Below are 19,866 nucleotides of genomic sequence, written 5' to 3' on the forward strand. Positions count from 1 at the left end.
GTGGCCCTGCTAATACCTTGATTTCCGACTTCTGGCCTCCAGAACTGTGAGAGAATGAATTTCTGCTGTTTTAAGCCACCGAGTTGTAGTGATGTTATAGCAGCCGCAGGAAATGAGTATAACAGGTAAAAATTTTGTATTTCAGTCTTGCTTTAATCTGTATTTCCCACCAGAGACAAAGTTATTTTAAATTTTGTTTATTTAATTAATAATAAGGTTGGTGAAGATGGGACACAAAGCAGAAAGGAGAGAAACCAGTTTGGAGGCTGCTGCAATATTTTAGAAGAGAAAAATGCCATGACTTACAGTAAGATAGTGGAATGAAGATGAAGAGAATAGATTGGGGAGATGGTTGAAGTTTAAAAAGGCAAGACTTTGTGATTGATTGAACACGATTGTGGAGAGGAGGAGATGAAGATAATGGATAATTGGGCAGATGACTATGCTATTTACTGACATAGAAAATACTGGAGGCGGAGAAGCAGGTTTGGAGGGAAAATAAAGAATTCAAGTAGGACGTCTTAATGTTCCTGTGAGGCACGCAAGCAAAAATTTCTAGTGGGCTGTTGGCTGTATGGGTCTAGAGCTTAGGACAGAGATCTTGGCTAGAGCCACACATTTTAAGTCATCAACGTTTTGAAACTATCAACCTGTATGAGACTTTTCTAGATAGAGTGTTCAGGGTACAAAACGAACAAGGTCTGGGACAAAACCCTGAGGAACAATGTAAGTGGGATGGTCAGAGAAAGAGAATCTTTCAAATGTGATTGAGAAGGAGCTGAGAGAGTAATAGGGGAGAATCAGAGAACAGTTTTTAAGGACAGAGTGATCAACAGCATTGGGCTGACAGAGCCCAGCTTCTAGCACCGTCAGAATCTGTCTCAGCTTTCAGACTGAGGCCAAGCTCTTCCTGGACAGTCCACAGCCAATGACGCAGCATGACAAGGGCATCGAGTAAGTGAGGACATTTCTGCCCAGCACTGGGCTCCTTTAAGGAGCAATCACAGCTTCCTGTTGATTGACCGAAAATTTTTCAGATTTGCATCACCATCTGAAGGCTTTCCATGCCCAAATCCTGCTTCTTTCCTTTTGTGTATTTCACAGGTGCTATTCCCAGATAAACTTCTTGCACTCTTCCCTCTGTCCACCTCTAACACAGTGATCTTGCAAGAGAAGTTTCCATGGAATTATGAGTATTAGAGGAAGTTGAAGAGTAAATGTATAGTAAAGTTCAAAACTTTTAATGGTGAAGAGGAAGAGAGAGGATAGAAGCTGGAGGGGGACTCCAGCCAATGAGGACTTCTCTTTAAGATAGGACAGGCATGAAATATTTTGATCTGATAGGGTAACGTGGAGTGAGTAGAAAGGAAGGATGATAGCCCAAGATCCTTGAGAAAAGTGAAGGAATGGAATCCTGAGCATAGCTGGAGGAAATAGGCTGAGACAGGAGAAATCACTCTTCCATTGTGGGAGGAGAGAAGGAAGGAAGGATGTGCAGGTAAGTTCGCAGAGGTAGTAGCAGGTGAGACCATTTTCTGAGAGAGAGGGAAGAGGTGATAGAGTGGATGTTCAAAGACATTATAGATAGTTTGATGTCACTGCAATATAGGATGGTTAATGGCGAAACACTAGAAGCATTCTAATTTAAGCCAGGACTAGAGAAGTATTCACTATTACTGCTTGGATCAGTAAAGTTCCCAGCAAAAGACAGATGACACACTCAAGTTGGGATATTGAAAAGAGAAGGGGAAAAAAAAGGACTATTCATAAAGGTTTGGGCAGCATATAAGGGAAATTGGAAGATTTAGTGCAACCCCCCAGGACTGGTAATCCAGGGCACAGTTATCACTCCCAGGACTGAAGTAGGAAAAAAAGGAAACAGTTCCTGGAACCCAGAGACTTAGAAAGCTGCCTAGAGAGGCTGGCTTTCAGGAGCAGGCACTTTTGAAAGAATGAGAGCGACAGCCATTCATAGGAACCCACAAGTGGGGAGATGGGAGAATAAATACTTAGACCTCACTATCCTTAATTCCTTGCATCTCTTTGTTGGCCAACCCCAACCAGAAGCCAGAGAGCAAAGGAATCTGTGTTGTAGTTCCTGACAGATCAGCCTCTTGGGGACAGATCAGGTGGAGAAGGGTGAATTTGGAGGATTATGATATGCCCTACTATGTATTAAAATGTACTATAAAGCTACCAATAAAAAAGAAACAGTGTGTTATTGGCTCAGAAATGAGTTTATAAAATAAACTGGTGAGTCAGGAAATAGGACCAAGTTTATATATGGGTATTTATTATATGGTAAAGATGTATTCAAACCAGTAGAACAAAAGATGAATTATTCATCAAATGATATTTTAACAGTTGGCTAGTAACTTAGAAAAGATAAGTTAAATCCCTACTTTTAGATCCCTATAAACTTAAAGATAAATCAATGATTTAAATGTAAAAAAACTTGAAGAAAATATAAGTGTATATATTGATATTTCATTGTTAGGAAATTATCACAGAAACTAGAAATTGCATTAAATTTTAAAACATCTTTATGGCAAAGAATACCACAAGCAAGCTGAAAGATGAATAAGAAGTTAAGAAAAATTTACAACACACAGCAAAAGATTAACAGCCAGAATGTACAAATGAATAAATCTACTAAAAAATAACAATTTGATAGAAAAAAATCAGTGATAGGTTTTAACAGGCCCATGATACATGAAGAAACACAACTGGTGAATAAGTATAAAAACATGTTCAACTTTACCAATAATCAAAGACATGTAACTAAAAACAACTGTGAAATATAGTTTCCACATCTACACAGTTTTGAAAGATTGAAATGACCCATTGTTCTAGGAAGTGAAGGAAAATAGACCCTCTCATTCACTGACATAAAATCAATACAACCATCCTACAAGGCAATTTGACACAATGTATCAAATACAAAATACATACAGCTTTTGACCCACCAATCTCATTTCTAGAGTATATTCCAAGGGGTAATTGCAGAAGCACAAAATGATGTATCTATTAGGATGTCCATTCAGACTTTGTTTATTTTATCCTTCCCAATTCATTAACATGGGACTGGATAAGAGAATTGGGGTACAATTCTACAGTGGAATACTCTGTGGCCTAATTAATATATATTTCTATATTAATTCACGTAAAAATATATCCACAATATTCTAACAGTGAAAAAGTCAGCATGTATAGAACAACCTCATTTATTTAAAATTGATTACTAAGCATAGTAATCTGGAATCATAGTATCTGGAAAGATAATTACAAAATTGTTCAGCAGTTATCATTAGGTGTGGGTATTTTGGGTGCTTTTTTCTTATTTGGCTTTTTCTATACTGTTTGAATTTTTAAAATGAATATGTGTAATATTACAAAATATATATATATAGCTACAGCTATTTTTAACATATAATAAAGGAAGGAATGAAATAGTTTATGTGAAGACTAGAAGCAATTGTTATGTAGAGAATTACAGGATTTCAGGAAATACTGACAGTCTAGGTAAAATTGGAAGTTGTACATTTATGTCAATGATGTTAGTGATGATATGGTATTTTCCAGCAGAGCTCAGTGGCTCTATAGTCTATCTTCTAAAAGCTCTCCTTTGAATATCAAGAGCCAATCTCATGAATTCAGATTATAGAGTTTTACCATAACCCATAGTATAGAGAGCTTGGAGAACATGATAGACGGGAGTTACTTATCAGATAGACAGAAAGAGGAAAGAGAAAGTTTTGTAGGATGGGAGAAACTGAGACTGACTGGGAAAGAATGCAACAAGATAAGCATAATTGGATCTCTGAATAGGGATTAATGAGCCATCATTCTTGTTCTTGGGCAAAGGAGGGTGTGGCCAGATGATAGTAACCCCAGATAGCTTGAGGGGAAATCTGAGAACATCCAGGCTTGTAGTTGGCCTCATTGCTTTATCTATCGTAGCTCTGGAAAGGTCAATCGGCAAGGGCACTGGGAGGATTCTAGAGATGGGCCTGGGATATTATCTGCAGCCTGTGACCATCATATGCTACTTAATTGTAGGAAGCAGAGATGCTGCAAGGACTGTAAGAGTTCTACACCCCCAATTCTAATGTGGGTGTGTGTGTGGGGAGCTTCCCACACTACCAAGCAAGCAATTCTTGGACACCAACTGGGAGCCCTACAATTCAACTCAATTCTGGCACTACCCAGAGATAGTGCCAGATTCCACAGGTTAAAGGTTCAGTCCTACGAGACTGTCCTCCACTGCCCGCCACCTCACCCGCCCCACCCCCGTGCCCACGTCAGAAGCCAATCGCAAGTCCAGGTTGTCACCTGTGCTTCTGACAGAATGACTATAAATCAGAAGTTCCCACGACTCCCTCCTTGGATGCGATTAATTTGCTAAAGCGGCTCACAGAACTAAGAGAAACATTTTGCTTACTAGATTACTGGTTTGTTATTAAAGAATATAATTCAGGAACAGTCAGATGGAAGAGATGAATAGGGCAAGGTACAGGGAGGAGCGGGAAGCTTCCATTCTCTCTCCCAGCAGGCCGCTCTCGCCAAATCTCCACTTGTTCACCAACCCAGAAGCTATCAATCCCCATCCTTTTGGGCTTGTATGGAGGCTTCCCTGCACAGGCATGATTGATGAAATTATTGGCCTTTGGTGATTGATTCAACTTCCAGCTCCTCTCTTTCCCCCGAGGTCAAGAGGGTGGAACGGAAAGTTCCAACCCTTTAATCACATGGTTGGTTCTCCAGGCAACCAGCCCCCGTCCTAAGGTGCATTCCCAAAGTTGCCTCATTAACATAACAAGAAACAACTTTATCTGCTCTTATCACTGGAAATTCCAAGGGTTTTAGGAGCTCTGTGCCAGAAATGGGATGAAAACCAAATATATATTTCTTATAAATCACAGTATCCCAGACTGACAGAAAGGAGCGGCTTGGACTGGGCAAAGAAAGCTGGAGTTGGTGGAGAACTTACAACTGGAGGCCATGATGGGGACGGTAGTCATCGCATAGTAGTGGTTACCGTTCAGGACCAGATGCTCCTCAGCAGACGCCAGTGCCCACGGCTGAGAAAACAGACAGACTGGCACTACTGCATTGGAGATAGGAGAAGATCCAGAGCAACGCTGTCCAATGGAAATAGAGTGCAAGCTACACATGTAATTTAAAAATTTTCTAGTAGCCACATTGCAAAGGTTAAAAAAGAAGGTGAAATTAATTTTAATAGTTAACATATTTTATTTAATCCAATATATCCAAAATATTTTTATTTCAATCTGTAATAAATATAAAAATATTAATGAGATTATATATATATACTTTTTCTTTGTACTAAGCCTTGGAGATCCAGTGTGTATATTACATTTACAGCACATCTTAATTTGGCCTAGCCACGTTTCAAGTGCTCAATAGCCATGTATGGCTAGTGTCTACTGTATTGGATAGCCCAGATCAAGAGAATAGCGGTAAACTGAAGGCTCTTTTCCTTCCCACCATTGTCTATACACAGAAGCTTCCCTCTCTACTCAGAAGCAACCTTAGCAAGAAAGAAGGGAAGAGGAGTTCCCTCCAGCAGTAAGAAACGTCTTTGATAGGGAGTTAAAATTATGGATTGATTCAGACACTTTTAACTAGAGAGGACAGTTAATGGATACCAAGTTTTTCTTCAATTACCAGTGGCAGTGGGGACTCAATAACAAGATGAGATCATTTATAATAAAGAAATGTATAATATTTTGCACATCTAGTACTGGGTACATTTCAACCCATATTACAGAAGTTTGCAGAGCGTACTGAACTTAACCACTAGGCCACAGGGCTGGCCCCATCATTCCCACTTTTTTGCCTTCCCTTTTACCATGCTCAAGTAAAGAAACAGATTGATACGCCCACTCAAATGGAGGCAAGGTCAGTATGGTGTACGATGAAGTATTACTAATTGACTCATCAGGAGAAAAATGCTCACTAAAGCAGTATTCCGTGTGTTTTACACACACACACACACACACACACACACATAGAGTTTTAATATGAAATACTTCAGAAACAGCATTATAATACATCAGTACTATTCAAAGCAGTGCTCAAGGAAATATGCTCCCAGCACTCTGGGGAGTCATTTTAGTCTTTCTGGCACGTGGTAAGATAATAAAGATATCTAAATAATGTTATAGCCTCAGTTCTGATTTTTGGATGACTTTACAAAACCTTGAGCTTATCATTTGTTTTTAATCACAGCTCTTTAACATTTGTCAGGCACATGGCTTTTTCTCTTGTGTCTCTATCTTGAGAATTTTGATATTGACATGCTGTCATTTAAATCATCTTTATGCTCTTCATTTCTCTGTGTGTGCTGAAATAATAATTTTTTAACCAGAAAGGCTTCTATACTTTTGTTGAGGAATTCAGTTCAAAGGGCATTGTACTTGGTCAAAGAAATAAACTACTTTAGTGATTGTGATTTCCATAGATCCACAAATTTAATATAGGACTTTTCAGAGGCTTCAAGGAGTGAGCTAAGCTGAGCAATTTCCTTATGTGGGTATAACGATGGGGAATAAAGTGGGTTAGTGGATTAGACAGGTATGTGGAATTCTTTGGAAAGAAGAATTATATACAAAAATCTATGTGATGATGGAGTATGTTAAAACTAAGTTCAGGGCCTGCCCTGTGGCTTAGCAGTTAAGTGCGCGCGCTCCGATACTGGTGGCCCGGGTTCAGATCCCGGGTGCGCACCGAGGCACCGCTTCTCTGGCCATGCTGAGGCCGCGTCCCACATACAGCAACTAGAAGGATGTGCAGCTATGACATACAACTATCTACTGGGGCCTTGGGGGAAACAAAAAGAGGAGGATAGGCAATAGATGTTAGCTCAGAGCTGGTCTTCCTCAGCAAAAAGAGGAGGATTAGCACGGATGTTAGCTCAGGGCTGATCTTCCTCACAAAAAAACAAAACAAAACAAAACAAAACTAAGTGCAGCTACTCATTCTACAAGTATCTATTGAGGGTTTACTATGTGCCAGGCACTGTCTCAGGTGGTGGGTGAGTTGTAATGAACAAGGCAGACATTGATCCTGAACTTGGGAGTTTAGAATCTAGCAGATACTAATATATTGATAATAGAATGGACGAGATGAACTTCTTTTTCTTTTTTTTCTTATTTATTTATTTATTTTTTTGTGAGGAAGATCAGCCCTGAGCTAACATCTGCCATTCCTCTTCTTTTTTTTTTTTTTGCTGAGGGAGACTGGCCCTGGGCTAACATCTGTGCCCATCTTCCTCCACTTTATATGGGACACCGCCACAGCATGGCCTGACAAGCGGTGCGTCTGTGCGAGCCCGGGATCCGAACCCCAGGCAGCCAGCAGCAGAACGCTCACGCTTAACCACTATGCCACGGGGCTGGCCCATCAACTGGCACAATTTTAATTAGTGAGTTTTAAAATTAAATGCAATTGATTTTGGACTTGTTCCTCTAGGCTAGCTTTTTCTGTCTTTCTTTTTCTTTCTTTTTTTTTAGTACAAGGACTCCTTTGTAATCATATTTTTTTGGACTTTCCTGAAAACCTGTATAATGACAAAAAAGCTACTATAAATTTATTTTAAAATAAATTTGTGTTTTATTTATCACCAAAGCATCTACAAACATAGGGAAAAAAAAAAGATGTTCATATGTTACCAGATGTATTACAATGTTTGGTGTGTACATGGATATGTAGGCCCTTTGCAAACTCAGTAGCTTACAAACTGCAAACATTTTTCTAGGAAATAAGAACCCGTGGAAGGTTTTTTGATTGGGTAATGACAAAGAAAAGTTAAACCACAGAAAAATGAGAAGTTCTTTTTCAAAATACTCTGCCTCGCATTCATACCTTTATTCATTCAATGAATATTAGTGTCTAATATGTGCTAGGCAACATTCTAGCTGCTGGGCCTACGAGAGGGACGAGGTTGGTGTAAGTGGAGGTATCGAGAAGTGGCTGGATTCTGGATATGTTTTGAAAGTAGAGCCAACAGGACTCACGGACAGATTAGATCTAGTGTATGAAAGAAAAGAGTCAAGGATGACTCCAAGGCTTCTGACCGGAGCAATGGGAAGAAGAGAGTTGCTGTTTGCTGGAATACAGAAGACTATTGGAGGAGAGGTTTGAGGATGGGGGTAATCAGGAAATTGACTTTGGACATATTAAATTTGAGATGATTATGAGTCAAGAGAAGATGTCTGTAGATGTATTCTAATGTAGGTACCTCTTCAAGGAGGATAAACACAATCAGAGGCGTGCTTGAGCTAGCTCACACCAGCTCATGAGAGCTGGTTGTGACATTTTTAGGAATTTTGTGAGCCAGTTGTTAAAAATTAACAAGATGTTATTCAAAATTAAGCTATATAAATATATAAAGTATATTAAAATATACTAAAACAAAAGTAATACATATTTTAAAACTCATCACTTCCTAATTACTTTTCTATTGTCTATGACAAGGAGGTTAAGTCTTTCGTATCTGCTCAGTGCAAATACTATAGAATGGCACACATCTCTTCCCAAATCTGGGTTCAGTGACATCACATTGGTGGCTTGTAATTGACTGTGATAGGATAATCAGCAAATGCCACAAACCAGGGCTTTTTCTCCCTGGAGAGCTGATTATTAAATCACACCAGCACACCACTGAAAAATCCTCAGCGGAAGCAAGTTGTCTCTTCACCTTCATATATTCTTGTATCATCATCATCATCACATTTGTTTTTATCTTCTCTGCTATATAAGTGAAAACAAATGAACAAACAAACCTAATATGTGGACAGAAAATAAAAGGTAAGGGAGAAATAAAGGGTTGACGAGTAGTAGCACTGGGCACCCAAAGCAAGAAAGGTCTTATAGGGCCGGCCCCGTGGCTTAGTGGTTAAGTGTACGCGCTCTGCTGTTGGCGGCCCGGGTTCGGATCCCGGGTGCGCACCGATGCACCGCTTCTCCGGCCATGCTGAGGCCGCGTCCCACATACAGCGGCTGGAAGGATGTGCAGCTATGACATACAACTATCTACTGGGGCTTTGGGGGAAAAATAAATAAATAAATATTATTAAAAGAAAGGTCTTATAAAATAGACTAAGTTTGGTACATCTATACCATTTAACACTGTATCTTTTTTAAAAGAAATAGGCCAGTTCTATACTGATGTGGAACAATCTATAAGATATAAAAAGTGGAAAAAGCAAACTGCACAATAGAATTTCTAGTGTGGTACCATTTATGCAAAACAAAACAAAAATACATGTACATGCTTGTTATGCACTGAATATTTTTGAAAAATATACACGAAACTCTTAATCTTAGTTGCTTCAGAGGAGGGGAACTTGGTGACCAGGGTATGGGGGTAGGAGAGAAACGACTTTTCCCTAGATATCCTTTTGTTCCCTTTGAATGCCATCTCATAGTGTATGCATTTCCTATTCACATCAAACAAACATATCTTTTTTTTTAAGTGCTTAAGTGGTTTTGAGGACATGATGTACAAATAACTCTCAACCTAGGGTGGGAAGAGGAGTAAAGCTCTTCCATTTTAAACTTGTATAAATTTTGTCTCTTTTAAACACATTTATGATTCCTTATAAATGTCTATTAATATTTAAAAGGAAGTATTCTATGATATGCACCTTCTAAATATAAAGGTTTTTTGGTTAACATTATAACCTATAAACTTAAGGCTATGTTAATCTCAAAGCATGATTAAGTACGCTTACTATAAGAAACTGTACGTGTTAGAATATTTGTTACACAAAATTACATTTATTCACTTAAAGTAATAAATATGTTCGTCTTAAGAATTTGAATTTATTCAGGCCAGCCCCGTGGCTTAGCGGTTAAGTGTGCGCCGTCCGCTGCCAGCGGCCCGGGTTCGGATCCCAGGCGCGCACCGACGCACAGCTTCTCCAGCCATGCTGAGGCTGCGTCTCGCATACAGCAGCTAGAAGGATGTGCAGCTATGACATACAGCTATCTACTGGGGCTTTGGGGGGAAAAAAAAGAATTTGAATTTATTTACCTACTTGTGATAATTAACACATTGACTATGAGCTTACTGATCTTATTATAATTATCCTCTCTATTGTATAAATAGGATAAGCTCCCTTGTTAATTAAAAAATGTAGCAGATTCTGAGTCTAGACTTTTCTCCTCAGTTGTGCAAGGAAATAACACAGTGCTTATAGCAGACTCATGATCGAAAACACAATTGAAAACCTTGTGCTTTCAAATGAATTGGTACTGTGGTCCTGGAGACAAGTCTGAATAGAGGGTGGTGGGATAGACTGCTTTAGCCCTAAAACTGGAGTGTGCTAATATAACAAATGAGGAGGCCTCATGAACCTCTATTTTGGTTTTCAGTAGAAGCTGCCTGTCTTTGCTGTCTATTCCCAATCTGAAAGCATGAAACTCTGTGTTCACTACATTAGATACAAAAAAATAAATGCATGCATTCAGGTGTATTGGGTAAGGATCAGAAGTTTAGAAGCAATGTTTTTTAATAGTATAAAATGAGGTAGATCAAACTGAGAAGCAGGAGTATCAGGCTGTGGTAGAGAAACTATTCTCTCCCTGAGTGTTTTCTCACTCTCTTTTCCTTTACAAATTAAGGCTTGATCAACAACAAATCAGGTCTGAATAGGAAGTCTTAGATGGTGCCTGTGTCAGTCATAGTTCTGACAAGAAAAGAGAATTCACCCCAGAGGGTTTGTCAGAACCCGCATTCACTACAGGACTACTTACAGTGGGGTGGGTGGGGGTGAGAGAGTAAGCGAGCTACGAGAGGCACCCAGACTAGTGACAACAGGGAGCTCTTACTTTCTCCAGAGAGGGGACGAGGGGAAGAAATAGATTTTCTGGAGCTCAAAGAGAGATGGAAATGTCTAGATAGGGCTGCCCTGCTTCTCCTGGGTGGTGAGGGGGGAAGCAGCTCAGCCAGAGAGCTGCTATTAAAAACAGGAGGGAGCAGGGAAGCAATAGCCAGTGTCTCTCTCCTCCCATCCTCTGCTCTCTTCTCAGTGGCCTGGCCAAACCTAGAGGGAAACCAGCCCCTTTGGGGCCCTGGCAGGTGCAGTCTGCAGGGCTCAGGCTTCCAGGGAACAGAGCAGGAGAGAAGGATGGAGAATGGATGAGAGTGGAATTGCAAACAGAATAATCAGCACACTCACCGTAGTGTGCATTAAAGGCCTCTGGCAAATCCCAAAATGTGATTCTCTGACGGGTAAGCTGTTAGTAACCTTGGTCTATCTAAACCCCAACTAGCTTTGGATGATGATGGGAGCCCTATGTAAATTGAGATGGGGTTTTAGGGAAAGATGCTCTTGGATATCTATTATATATGCATATGCATCATTGCCGTAGTATGTTGCATGTCATATCCTGAGATATATAATTAATATTCTAGATAAACAACAAAATGCTTGCATAAATTCTCAAGTTTTTTTCCTCCAGAAGAATTAAATGATCAAATTAAAATCTGAAAAAAAAGTACACACCCGACTTGAACTGAAGAATAAGAATCTGAGTAAGATTAGAGGATTTTGTGAAAAATCGTGTTAAGGAGAAAAGATACAGTTAACTCTTTCCTTCTTCCACATTCTGAAGGCGAAAGCTGCAATTTAAAAGCTGTAATTTGTGAAAATAAAGTTAGTTAAAGAAAATTAGCATTCAGATGGTAGGGTCTAATTTTCTACTTAGTTTCTAAGTGGAACATAAAGCATATTTATTTGGGGCGCGAAAATTTTTCTTAAAGAAGGAATAATTTGCTCTTATCAGAATGAATGAGTGGTATAAATATATTTGCCAAAAAAGTTGCAAACTTTTCATTTCCAAGATGAAGTATAACAAGTAAAACATTACCATAGATTAAACTGTTTTATACTAATAATTCTCTTTTCCAGCATCACTTTACACCCAAAAGGGAAAAAAATTAACTTCTGTGCTGATAGAAATTGGCAGCTCACCAATAAAAACATGTGATAACATAATTAATTGCCTTAAGACTGTTTGTGTTAATAGCCAGGTGGGTCCAAAATTATTCTCTCTCTTTTGGTAAAGTTGTTATACGAATTTGGTTGTTGTTGATGTTTTAATTTTATGCTAAATGCTTTTAGTACAAAAGTAGTATGTGATAAGACTATGATTTTTATCATTTTCTAGTCTGAGGATTTTCTTAGTGATGTTCAAGGAAATGTACATTGGTAAATTGTCTTTTTTTCCATAGAATTCTGACTCCTTTTTTCTCATCATCTCTGTGGTAATAATGCAGTTACTACAGCAATAAAACTAGAATAAAAGTATGGCATATTTTCAATCCATGAAAAAGTTCTGTTTTTTTCCTACTGAGGCTAAAATGACTAAATTTTCTAGAGCTATAATGTCAATGCTTGGTTTATATTTACCACCATCAAAACTGGTATTTAAGAGTGTAGAAATCTAGAGTGAATATGGGTACACAACTAGAATGTGTTAAAGTGTAATAACGTGTGTCTTTTATAAATCGATTCTTGTAAAACTAAAACAATTCTAAAATTAAGTGAAACTGAAATTCTTCCACTTAAATTATCTGGGTAATTAAAAAACAATAACATCTTTATTGAGATCAAATTCACATACCATACAATTCATCCATTTAAAGTATACAATTCGATGGGGTTTATATATTCACAGAGTTGTGCAACCATCACCACAATCAATTTTAGAACATATTCATCCTCTCAAAAAGAAATCGCATACCCACTAGCAGTCACCCCCCATTTCTCTTCCGTTTTCCCAGCCCCTGGCAACCACTAATCTTTCTGTCTCTATAGATTTGTTTATTCTGGACATCTTGGCAAATTTTTAAAGGTGCAATATTTCTCTGACAAATTCTGAATTTTATATTGATTTATTATGTATCGATAGAAATTTGTTTATATTTTCCTCCTACTTGACTATTTTATTTTTATTTATTTTTTTGCTCAGGCAGATTCGCCCTGAGCTAACATCCGTTGCCAATCTTCCTCTTTTTGCTTGAGGAAGATTCACCCTGAGCTAACATCTGTGCCAATTTTCCTCTATTTTGTATGTGGGTCGCCACCACAGCATGGCTGCCGACAACCGAACCTGGGCCAATGAAGTGGAGCGTGCCAAACATCACCACCAGGCCATGGGCCCAGGCCCCCTGCTTGACTATTGAAGATTTGCATTAATTTAATACTATAAGATTTTGAAAAATTTACAGTTGATCCCCAAACTTCTGTCATAAAATATAAATAAATGACAACTGTGCACTTTTGTTGAGGTGTAATTTTGGCCCATAAAATGTAAAGCACTTCAGGAGAATTTTAAACAGATAATCAATCAATCAAACAAAACAACTCTCAAAATATTACGTTCATCCATATTCATTCCCTCTGCCCCTGGACATTGGTGAAGGGAAATGTTTATCTAGATCTGGTCCTTTTTCTTTTGTCACCTAGATCTCTGTCCCACGTGATCAGCTCTGGAGATCTGACTTTCCCCTATAAGTGTCTTTGGTATGTCAGAGAAATCTGTTTTCCACCAGCCTTTGCTTGAGGCTGAGTTCAGGCTCCTCAGCGCTGTGTTTGTACTCACTGGCTCCTGCACTAGTCACTGGAGGTCCAAGAAGCTTTTGCTTGCAAAACATTCTGGCAAATGCTGACTGCCATTCAATATTTGGGAAATTGCTTCTCTCTCAGTTTGCCTGATATTGCTGTTCTCTTCTCTCTTTCTCTGCTCTGACCATGCTCCTCTGAATTGTGTTGGGACAATGCAGAGTGGTTGGAGGCTGCCATCTTATTGGATGGAGCATTTGACTGGTAGATTGTTGAGTGCTTCTGAGAAAATACTCTGGAATTTGCTGATGTTGATTAATTCTATACTCTCCCTCTGGCTGTAGCCTCTTCCAGTTTTACTTTTAACAACTTTATACCCTTATACTTTTAACCATCTGTGTTTAGATTATCTAGTAGTATCTGCCTGTCATTGTGGCTGCCAAGATCTCTGGGACACCCTCTCTACATTCTTATCCTTCTCGATGCTGAATTCCACCTTCCCAGCTTAGAACTTAAATAACCCTGCATTTCCCAGCTTCCCTTGCTAGGGACTTAGCTTTACCACAGAGATATACTCTTATAACATTTTGATTTGGAAGGAATCTATGTGAAGAAACAAGCAAAGTGAGGGTCATCCCTTTGGCAGGGGCAGTTGGTTTTGTGGGTCTATTGTAGAGGTGCTATTTCCAGATCATAGAAGAGGAAGTATGATCTGAAGCTCAATAAAATGTCAGGGCTGGTCATAGAGCTCTGCAGTCACAAGCATATGGATTGCAGTGAAAACCATAATGATATTGGATACTGTGAATATGCAGAAGACTGTAGATTGAAAAGCAAGGGAGTGGAGGATAGAACTCGGCCTACAAAGGGCAGTCAGATAACGTAGATGAGTGAAACAAACCAGGTGAAGGACAATGGGAGATATAGGAAATGCGGTGAACTAGGGAGAGCATTCACTATCTAAATGAGAGAGCTGCTACTGTCTGCTCTGCTCCTGGGGATTGTGCCTGTGTGGCATCACAGGCTCAGTGACATCCAGTTTTCAGGTTTTTCAAGAGAAAGCGGAAATCCAGATTTTTTGGTGGAATTTCCTAAATGTTATATATTGTCCACTAATTCAAAATTATTTTACAGGTTTGTGTGATGAAATTTAAGTCAGATACAGCCCATGGGTTGCTGGTTTTTGATCTTTGCTTTACCGGAGAAGAATACAAGCTCATAAAGAAGCCCCGTAAGAATGGTGAGTTAGGAGGGGGTGGGAACACAAAAGCCAGGGGAATTGATAAGAGTAGAGTCTGGTTAACAGTGTGAACACAAGAAAGAGAGGTACCATTAGATAAGCACAGAATAATGTCCATTGTGTCCATTGTATCGGGAGCTTGGAAGTCATTGATAACCTTTGTCAAATCTCTTTAGATAGATAATAGGAGAAAAGACCAAATTGCAGTGGGTTGATGAATGAGGGAGAGGTGAGGCAATGAAGACAGAGTGGAGATTACTACTTGTGTCTAGAAGCAGACACAAGAAGGCTTTTTTTAAAGGTCTAGCCAAGGCTGAAGCAAATGTGTATCTTTGAATTAGGCAATTTTTACTATTTTTTCAATTTTCTATAACTTTATTTAAAATTTTTTTATGAAGCATATTTGTAGGCTCAGGTTAATAAAACCACTATAGAGGGAGAAATTAAAAATGATGGAGGGAAAGCTACTAATAGAGTGAATTTCTGGAGAAGATGGGAGGTGGTGTGGTGGAAAACAGACATGAAAACGAGATTTACTGAGTTTGGAGGGAAGGGAATTAGAAATGATATGGAATTGGACAGACTTATGGTTAATGCTGGCAGTGGAGGAAGCTGAGGGAGTTTCCTGATGGCAGCAATTTTCTGGTTAAGTAGGTGGGATAGAGTTCACTGAAAGTGAGGGAAGAGGGACTGCATACGCTGCTTGAGGAGAGTGGTGAAGGTTTGGAAATGCCAGAGAGGGGAATGGGAAAGAGAGATGTATATAAAATATTGTTCAGGAGGTTAAAGAACCCAGTTGAGATTAGCTCCCATGCTTGCCTAGGGGCACTAATTGGTACTTTTTGAAGATTTCATCCTTGCTCAGCAGCATAGGTATAGGTGTAGAGACGGTGGATTTCACTGATCCACAGTTAGGATTTTGGCCACAGGGTGTGGGGAAATGAACAGAAATTCACAGAACCAAGGTTCTAGTGAGAGAATCATTGAGGTGATGGAGGTAGGAAATGATATGAGGCCAGGAAGGGTAGAATGGCAGAAAATGGAGAGAAAGGCCCTTCCATTGTTGGCTCTGGCTACAGACCTTGGGATGTTGTTGCATCTGGATGCATATCTTGAATGATGTCACTTACAATCGTTTCAAGCCTACATGTCTAGTGCATCTGGTTGCTTAGAACTCCCTGTTCTTAGGAGAGGTGGGTCGGATGAGTGGCAGTTTTGATTTCCTAATCCATGGGTGAAGCTGAAGTGCTAGTCTAAAAAGATGATGCAGAACTCTGGGAAGAAGCTGCAGGCAAGTGCCAGGGAAGGTAAGTGGACCAAATGTCAACTTAAAGGAGGACCAGGGTTGGAATGACACTACTGTTCATTCAGAATTCGGTTCTCTTCTTGATAAACTTACCAGTCAATACATGTGGCTGGAAGGGAGGGTGGAGGGGAGTCCACAGCTTCTAGCCAGCCCAGCTTAAGTCTCATTGGGAATGTCTCCTTTAAGATAGTGGAGGATGAGAATATTCTGTTAGAAAAAACACGCCTTATGATGTCCATGGCCAAGTGCCTTTACTACCAGCAGGTACACTCTTGCAGCATAAGGCCCAATTACGTGTGGGAATCCTGGCCACATCAGGCTGGGGGAAGAGGGCTGAAAATGGCTCTCCTGGTGCTCTACCAGAGACCCAAGCATGGGTATTCTGGCAGCCTTTGGAACATCAGGTAGCCAGGGCTCACTCAAAGCTTGAAATCATTCTAGGGTAGTAGATCTCGAACTTTAGCATACATAAGACTCACCTGGAGAGCTTGTTAAAACGTATTCTTGGACCTTACCCTCAGTGAATTTGGTTCAGTGGTTGTGGGGTAGTGCTAGAGATCTTGTATTTCTAACAAGCTCCCAGATAACACTGATGCTGCTGGTCCAGTACACCTTGAGTACTACTGTTTATATTTGAAATTTTATTAACTGGGTCCTGGTTCCACATACCCAATGAATAAATTGTCCTAAGTCCATTTGATGACTTCTTCTGGGGCACTGATCCTACAGTAGACTCTACGTTAGGATTTCTAGGTATCGCTGGCCTTTTGAGTAATCCAACCGCTCTGTTACTGTCATTGGGCCCTAAGGCCACAGCAATCTCAGGAAACTATAGAGACTGGCCTTCGCCTTGGTCTTTCACTGTCACCACCGCTTATGGGATGCATCATGACCATGAAATCATCCCAGCAATTTTTTTAGTGCTGGAAAAGATAGAGATCTATTAAGATCTCTTCTTGGAACTAGAATAGATGGAGAACCTCCTCTTCCTCACTAGGATTGTAACTTTGCCTCTAACTTCTTTCATGCGCCAAATTCTTGAGAAAAGCTTATGCTCATTCTTTAGCCAGAGACCTGAGTCCTCAGGGAATGAATATAAGAGACTTTTGGTGGGAGAATATCTGGCTCCCAATAGTACCAGTTGGTTCCTGGGCCATATTCTTAAAATAGAAAAATGATAAATTACAGCTCTGCCAAGACTTCATTTGGTGTAATCCAGAGAATATGTTTTTAAGTGTGTGAAGGGCTCAGCCACAGGAATCTTGATGGTACCAGCCAAGATATCTGAGGTCCAAGGATGGCAAACCCTAGGGACCATCCAGTACTCATGGGGGGATTCCAGCTAAATAGAAGCTGGGATTCGGACATGTCTGGGCAGGTCTGCTGATACGCAGAGCAGGCATGCCTGGAGTCTATTTACAAGACAACTTTTGGCTGAAGAATGACTGTGCTGATCTGAATGGAAAGTGGAATGGGAAGACAGAAATGTGTCTGTCTCAGGACCCAAGTTTTGAAAAATGTTCCTCAATAAATGAGTTTATTATTTAAATAATATACCATATTTTTACAGCTAGTAATTGCATAATTTACACTAGGATTTTTTTTTGAAAGAGATTTATTTATTTTGTGTGAGGAAGATCAGCCCTGAGCTAACATCCATGCTAATCCTCCTCTTCTTGCTGAGGAAGACCCGCTCTGAGCTAACATCTATTGCCAATCCTCCTCCTTTTTTTTTTTTCCCCAAAGCCCCCGTAGATAGTTGTATGTCATAGTTGCACATCCTTCTAGTTGCTGTATGTGGGACGCGGCCTCAGCATGGCCGGAGAAGAGGTGTGTCGGTGCGCGCCTGGGACCCAAACCCGGGGCCGCCAGTATCAGAGCGTGCGCGCACTTAACCGCTAAGCCACGGGGCGGCCCTACACTAGGATTTTTAATAGTTTGGAAATAGTTCATTACCCTCTTTAGGAATCTATAGTCCTCATGTAGGAAATCATATTAAAATTGAAGAAGATGATTTAATTTAGTTTATTACCAGGGATTGTGTTGGGTGTGTGAATAAAAGGACAAAAGGTACATTTTGTGGCTTTGAAAATGTTGGTAGAAAGTGACATTTTTCTAGATTTCTATGGGAAATAATATATCTAAACCTGTTATTTTGAACTGTGCACTTTTGCTACAGCACCTAGAACATCGTGAAGTTTTGTTAAATATTAACATGGCTAAAATACTTTAAAATTATATTTACCTTCCATTAAAAAAAAAAATGTTTACTCTGGTGCTTCTGGTCTTCATTGGTGCCATTCCTCATTCATTGCATTTTCAAGGTAGAGTTTGGTTGATGAGCCACGATTCCACCTTTTTTTTCTATAATTAATAACAATTATTTTAATCCTAGAGGACACTTCTTTACTGACTGATTTTCATATGCCAGGCACTGATCTAAGCCCTTTATACATCTTATCTCTTTCAATCCTCACAACATTGTTATGAGGGAGACACTTTCATTATCATTATTACATACAGGGAAACTGAGGCACGGAGAGGCTAAATTACTTGTCCAAATAATAGATAGCAAGCAGTGGGGAGAGTGGAGTTTTGGGTGTTTGGAGTGTTTTAGAAAAGCTACTAATCGCTCTAAATTTTAAGATGATTACAGAAAAGAAAAGGCTGTTTCTCATCTTGGTTATGGTTTAGGTGTCAGGAATTCTCTCATTGCCAATTTTGATTCTTTAAGTAGCCTTGGTAAAGTTATTGGAATTATTTTCTGGAGTCTTTTGGTTGTACAAAATGATTTTTTTAATGACTCTGACATTTCAGTTGCTTTCCAAGAGAATGGGAGAAGCAGTCCACTCTGCACCTCTCCTTGGAGTGACTTTTTAAAATTTTAAACTTTTTATTTGGATATAATTTCAAACTTACAGAAAAGTTGCAAAAATATAGTTGTAAAAATACCTAAATATGGGGCGGGCCCTGTGGCGTAGTGGTTAAGTTCGTGTGCTCCGCTTTGGCAGCCTGGGGTTTGTGGGTTTGGATCCCGGGCGTGGACCTACGCACCACTTATCAAGCGATGCTGTGGCGGCACCCCATATAAAGTAGAGGAAGGTGGGCACGGATGTTAGCCCAGGGCCAATCTTCCTCAGCAAAAAGAGGAGGATTGGCAACAGATGTTAGCTCAGGGCTAATCTTCCTCACACGCACACATACAAAAAGCCCAAATACCTTTTACTCAGATTCACTTATTGTTAACATTTTACTCTACTTCATTTATCGTTTGTGTGCTTTCTCTTTGAATATATTTGGGAAAAAACCTAAATAAACCTATATTTTTTCTTTCTAAATCATTTAAGGGTAAGGTACATACATTTTGGTCCCTTCCCCTTAATACTTCACTGGATATTTCCTAAGTATAAGGATATTCTCTTACATAACCATAGTATAGTAATCAATTTCAGTACATTTGACATTGCTACAATACTTTAATCTAAGGACAGTATTCCAGTTTTGTCAGTTGGCCTAACAGTGTCATTTATAGCATTTTTCCCCCTTGGTTACAGGATCCAGTCTAAGGTCAGGTGCTGCATTTAGCTGTCATGTTTGAGAATGATTCTAATTATGCCAGATTTTACTTTCCCCATACTCTAGGAACCATTCCCATACAGCACATAAAAATCTTAATTTAAATGGACACCTGATGAAAATTATTCTGATAGATTTTTCATTATTAC

The sequence above is a fragment of the Diceros bicornis genome, chromosome 20, assembly GCF_020826845.1.
Source record: "Diceros bicornis minor isolate mBicDic1 chromosome 20, mDicBic1.mat.cur, whole genome shotgun sequence".
NCBI classification, from domain to species: domain Eukaryota; kingdom Metazoa; phylum Chordata; class Mammalia; order Perissodactyla; family Rhinocerotidae; genus Diceros; species Diceros bicornis.